We start from the raw sequence: 6,895 nt of genomic DNA, 5'->3' as shown, positions 1-6,895 counted from the left end.
TATCTGTTCATTCCTTGTTAAAGCAGGGCTTTTCAGAAGTTTCAGAATCTTACGAATTTTTCTATTTTTTGGAATTTGGGATTCCAACGGACGAAGAAGCGTTGGTACGCCCGGCTTCGTGTTATTGTTATGTGTTATTATTGTATTACTCGATGATGCCCCGTCCTCCGCCTCTCTCTCTTTTAACCCTGATTTGAACGAATGATCTCAGAACGTCTCCCTCTTCCAAACTGCAGAGGAACAATGGAGCAGAGTCTGGAACCACACGATCCAATCTGTCTGCGCTAATGGGGACCCCCTGCCACACACACACACACACACACACACACACACACACACACACACACACACACACACACACACACACACACACACACACACACACACACACACACACAGACACACATCTACACACACACACACACACAAACACAGACACACACACATCTACACACACACACACACAGACACACATCTACACACACACACACACACACACACACACACAGACACACACACATCTACACACACACACACAGACAGACACACACACATCTACACACACACACACACACACACACACACACACACACACACACACACACACACACAGACACACATGTACACACACACACACACACACAGACACACACACATCTACACACACACACACACAGACACACATCTACACACACACACACACACACACACACACACACAGACACACACACATCTACACACACACACACACACACAGACACACACACATCTACACACACACACACACACACAGACAGACACACACACATCTACACACACACACACACACACACACACAGACACACACACATCTACACACACACACACACACACAGACGCACACATCTACACACACACACACACACACACACACACAGACAAGCACACACACACACACACACACACACACACACACACACAGACAAGCACACACACACACACACACACACACACACACACACACACACACACACACACACACACACACACAAGCACACACACACACACACACACACACACACACACACACACACACACACACACACACACAGCTGGCCGACCCTCTCCTCTCCAGTTAGCCCTGACATTAGCCACTCACTGCTGCTAACTGGATCACAGGCTGACTAAAGAGATTAAACACACACACACACACACACACACACACACACACACACACACGCACACACACACACACACACACACACTCATTCTTTCATCCTTTCTTTCTGTTCCTTCTGGGTCTGTTCTGTTCTATAAGTTAATTGGTCCTCTGGCAAGATGGCCCCTGGTAACCTTGGCAACAGTGACCTGCTGGGAGACGGATCTGAACCCCTCCAGAACCCCCCCCCCCCTCCCCACCTGCACATGCATGCTCACACACACACACACACACACACGTGCGTGCACGCCCAGCGGTCCAGTCTGCTCATCATAGTGTTATTTATTGGTGACAAGGTTCTCCCCAGATGCTGATGAGGCAAAACCAAGCAGTCAGCTCTTTTACCCCTCCACCCCTCCACCCCTCCACCCCTCCACCCCTCCATACCTCTACCCCTCCATCCATCCATCCCTCCATCTCTCCATCCCTCCACCCCTCCACCTCTCGCTCTTCCCTTCTCATCCCTCCACCCCTCCATCCCTCCATACCTCCACCCCTCCATCCCTCCATACCTCCATCCCTCCATACCTCCATCCCTCCATCCCTCCATCCCTCTACCCCTCCACCCCTCCACCCCACCACCTCTCGCTCTTCCCTTCTCATCCCTCCACCCCTCCATCCCTCCATCCCTCCATCCCTGTATTCCTCCATCCCTCAATCCCTCCACCCATATCTCTTGCCTTCTCATCCCGCCATCCCTCCATCCCTCCATACCTCCATGCCTCCATTCCTCCATCCCTCTATTTCTTCATCCCTCCATCCCTCCATACCTCCATGCCTCCATTCCTCCATCCCTCTATTTCTCCATCCCTCCATCCCTCTCTATTCCCTTCTCATCCCTACATCCCTCTATTCCTCCATCCCTCCATCCCTCCATCCCTCCATCCCTCCGGTGCTTTACTGTCCCCATGTTCTCCCTTCCCTCCCTTTCTCAGTTATTTTTCCTCCATCTTTGGAGGCTTCCCCTCGTCCTCCGCCTGTGCCCCCCCTCTCTCCCTCACTCCATCATTGTCTTTCTTGCCCTTCTCCACCCGCCCTCCCCTCCTCCTCTTCCTCCTCCCCTCCTTTCAGTGTTTGCTCTTCCCTTCTCAGCCTGTAGCCTCTCCTTGTCGTTTATCTCTAACCTTTCCTTCTATCACTCTTCCACGCGTCCTTCTGCCGCAGCTCATCCCTCCATCCGCCGCCGTCCAGGCTCCAGCACCGAACACTGGGCTCACTCAGATGAAGGTGGTGTTGGTGGTGGAATCTGTGATTCTGGATCTTTGTTGTGGTATCCACACCAGCTTCAGGTTTTAGGAACATATGAGGCGATGCAGCGAGGCCCAGCGGCTCTGAGGACGTCTAAGCCGTCATCTCCATCTTTTCATGTTGTTGTTGTTGTTGTTGTTGTTGTTGTTTGTGAGGCGTCATCTTCATCCTTCATGTTGTTGTTGTTGTTGTTGTTTGTGAGGCGTCATCTTCATCCTTCATGTTGTTGTTGTTTGTGAGGCGTCATCTCCATCTTTTCATGTTGTTGTTGTTGTTGTTGTTTGTGAGGTGTCATCGTCATCTTTTCATATTGTTGTTGTTGTTGTTGTTGTTGTTGTTTGTGAGGTGTCATTGTCATCTTTTCATGTTGTTGTTGTTGTTGTTGTTGTTGTTTGTGAGGTGTCATCGTCATCTTTTCATGTTGTTGTTGTTGTTGTTGTTGTTTGTGAGGTGTCATCGTCATCTTTTCATGTTGTTGTTGTTGTTGTTGTTTGTGAGGTGTCATCGTCATCTTTTCATGTTGTTGTTGTTGTTGTTGTTTGTGAGGTGTCATCGTCATCTTTTCATGTTGTTGTTGTTGTTTGTGAGGTGTCATCGTCATCTTTTCATGTTGTTGTTGTTGTTGTTGTTTGTGAGGCGTCATCGTCATCTTTTCATGTTGTTGTTTGTGAGGCGTCATCTCCATCTTTTCATATTGTTGTTGTTGTTTGTGAGGCGGCAGTGGATGAAACAGTGGATAGAACAGGATGTGAGGAGGCTCGGAGCAGGAAGTTGCTGCGACCTCTTTTCATGCATCAAATGTGAATCTATCAACACAAACAAACAGCTTGGTCCTTTCAAAACATGTTTCTTTTAGCTTTGTGATTTGTAACCGCGAGTTACGATTAAAATGTGTCAAATCAAAGCTGCAACGTCGACGGGAAACTCTGGAAAGAAGCACACGGATGGAGCAGCTACGTCACTTGGTTTGTCCAACTTTCAGAAAAGTCTGGATTCAGCAACAAGACATTTTATTCATTTGATTTGATGTGTCTCTCAGTCCATGTCCCCTCCTCCCTCCACCCCTCCCTCCCCCACTCCCTCCCTCCCTTCCACCTCCCTCTATCCCTCCCCTCCTCCCTCTCTCCCTCCTCCCTCCTCCATCCCTCTCCTCCTTCCATCCCTCCTCCCTCCCTCCATCCCTCTCCTCCTTCCATCCCTCCCCTCCTCCCTCTCTCCCCCTCCCTCCCTCCCTCCTCCTTCCATCCCTCCCCTCCTCACTCCTCCCTCCCTCCCCTGCCACCCCCCAACTTCTGCCTCCATCCTCTCTCCCTCCCTCCCTCCATCCCTCCCCTCCTCCATCTCTCCCCCCGTCCCTCCCTCTGTTCTTGGCATGGCCGGCGGCAGACGCCGCCTCCTTGTTGTGGTTTGGGTCTGGGTGCGGTTTGGCGAGCGCCTCCTGCCATTGCTCAAATCAGACGTCTCTAATTCAGAACAGAGAGAAAGGAAAAGTCCCTCCACCTTCATCCATCACTCCATCCTTCAGCCCATCCGTCATCTCATCTCTCCGACTGTTCTGTTAGTTCTCTGTCTCTCCTCCCTCTCCCCCGCTTCTCTCTCCTTCTATCTCCCTCTCTCTCCCCCTCCCTCTCTCCCACCCTCTCTCTCTCCCTCTCTTTCCCCCTCTCTCTCCATCTCTCTCTCCCTCCTCTTCACCCCCCTCCTCTTCTATTTCCGTCCCTCTCTCACGCCGGCCCTTGATCCGTCGCTGCTGAAGTTTTATTATCTCCATAAATGTCCCTAAGAGGCTGCAATATCGCTTAGGATAAGAAAAGAGGGAGAGCCGAAACAGAGGGAGAAGGGGAGGGAGGAGAGGGGGAGGAGGAGGGAGGCAGACGGAGCGGTAATACCGCTTAACGACTCAAGGAAGAAAATGTATTAAGACAAAATGGCGTCATGGACATAAAAGTGAATTAGCCCGCTAAGAAAGGATGGCGAGCGCGGCCGCAGCCTCAACCTCTCAAACTATTTTTTTTTCTACCGTTTTATTCTTTCCCTCCCGGTCGGAGCGATAGTAAGTCACACAAAATCTGTTGGACGTCTTTCAGGCGCTGGGCCAGAAAAGCTTTTATATCCATAAAGGCCCATGGATCACAGGGAATCACATTAAGATGTCCGATTTAATTACTGTATCGACAAAACATAATAGATACTTACTGTACAGGGGGGAAGGAACCTCCATTTCCACTGCTGAAGCAGAGTGTGTTACAGAAGGTGTTGGAGGCCCCTAATGAAGGGCCCGTGGTGGCCCATGGGGGGCCCATGGGGGGGCCCGCAGGAGCGTTTCACCGTTTACCACGTTTAGATGCTATGGATTTCTGGGTAATACACCATCACTCATAATAAAAAAAAATAATAATAAAATAAAATATATATATATATATATTAATAATAATAACACGGCGGACACAGCGCTCCCGAGTGGACGTTGGACACAGCGATTCCCTAGTGGACGTTGGACACAGCGAACCCCTAGTGGACGTTGGACACCACAAACACCTAGTGGATGTTGGACACAGCCCCCTAGTGGACGTTGGACACAGCCCCCTAGTGGACGCTGGACACAGCCCCCTAGTGGACGTTGGGAACAGCCCCCTAGTGGACGTTGGACACAGCCCCCTAGTGGACATTGGACACAGCGATTCCCTAGTGGACGTTGGACACAGCGAACCCCTAGTGGACGTTGGACACCACAAACACCTAGTGGATGTTGGACACAGCCCCCTAGTGGACGTTGGGCACAGCGAACCCCTAGTGGACGTTGGGCACAGCCCCCTAGTGGACGTTGGACACAGCCCCCTAGTGGACATTGGACACAGCGATTCCCTAGTGGACGTTGGACACAGCGAACCCCTAGTGGACGTTGGACACCACAAACACCTAGTGGATGTTGGACACAGCCCCCTAGTGGACGTTGGGCACAGCGAACCCCTAGTGGACGTTGGACACCACGAACCGCTAGTGGACGTTGGACACAGCCCCCTAGTGGACGTTGGACACAGCCCCCTAGTGGACGCTGGACACAGCCCCCTAGTGGACGTTGGACACAGCCCCCTAGTGGACGCTGGACACAGCAAACCCTTAGTGGACGTTGGACACCACAAACCCCTAGTGGACGTTGGACACCACGAACCCCTAGTGGACATTGGACACCACGAACCCCTAGTGGACGTTGGACACAGCCCCCTAGTGGACGTTGGGCACAGCGAACCCCTAGTGGACGTTGGACACCACGAACCGCTAGTGGACGTTGGACACAGCCCCCTAGTGGACGTTGGACACAGCCCCCTAGTGGACGTTGGGCACAGCCCCCTAGTGGACGTTGGGCACAGCGAACCCCTAGTGGACGTTGGACACCACAAACCCCTAGTGGACGTTGGACACCACGAACCCCTAGTGGACGTTGGACACCACGAACCCCTAGTGGACGTTGGGCACAGCCCCCTAGTGGACGCTGCATCAGATGGATGTAGAAATGTTCAACTTTACGTTGACCAGGGACCGACAGAATGTCATGTTCAACAGGAGTTCAAACTAAGTTTGAGAATCCATCAATATGTTTTCTTGTATACTAGAGTACGCTGGACCCTAGTTTACACATGTAGCATGTAGCATGTAGCATGTAGCATGTAGCATGAGCAGGTTCCATTCCTGCTTTTTGTACTTGTATTCAATCAGTTTAAAATACCTTCAGCTTCAGCCATGATGCTGTTTCTTCTACCTGTGTATTGATCCATCCAGCTTCCTATTTGTCCATCTGTCTGTCTGCCTGTCTGACTGACTGCCTGTCTGCCTGTCTCCTATTCAGTCCTACCTGCTCGAACTGTATCGTCTACCAAAGTTAGTTGTGCAGGGCCAGTGCAGGGCTCCCCCCCCCCTACCTTCCTTTGAGATCAATACAGTAGGAGGGGGAGGGAGGGAGAGAGGAAGGGAGGGAGAGAGGGACGGAGAGATGGAGGGAGAGAGAAATGGAGGGAGGGAGGGATGGAGAGAAGGGAGGGGGGACTTTTTTATTCATAAAGCAGCCTTAATTAAATCACAGAGGGCAGTGGGTGGGGAGAAGGGAGGGATGGAGGGATGGAGGGAGGGAGGGGTTGAAATACAAGGACGTAGAGTTAAATGGCTGATGAGAAACGACAAAGAATCGAGAGGAGGTGTAATACGTAGGAAGAGGTTTTTTCTTTCTTTCTTTCTTCTGCCTCCAGGAGTTGGACACACAGTTGTCCAGTAGCTTCCACACGGCGCCTGTTTTACTTGTAGGATTCGTCTCTGGATGTGGATGTAGAATCAAACAGCAGCTCAGTGAACAACGACACTGGAACAAAGTCGTTGGAGACGTCTGCGACGCAGCGTTTCCGTCGCTCACTGCATGTGTGGATCCCCAAGGAAGTTTCAAGGGAAAAAAGTTGT

The sequence above is a fragment of the Zeus faber genome (genome assembly GCF_960531495.2).
Source record: "Zeus faber genome assembly, chromosome: 10".
NCBI classification, from domain to species: Eukaryota; Metazoa; Chordata; class Actinopteri; order Zeiformes; family Zeidae; genus Zeus; species Zeus faber.
The sequence above is the reverse complement of the archived record's forward strand: the minus strand, read 5'-3'. Positions refer to the sequence as shown.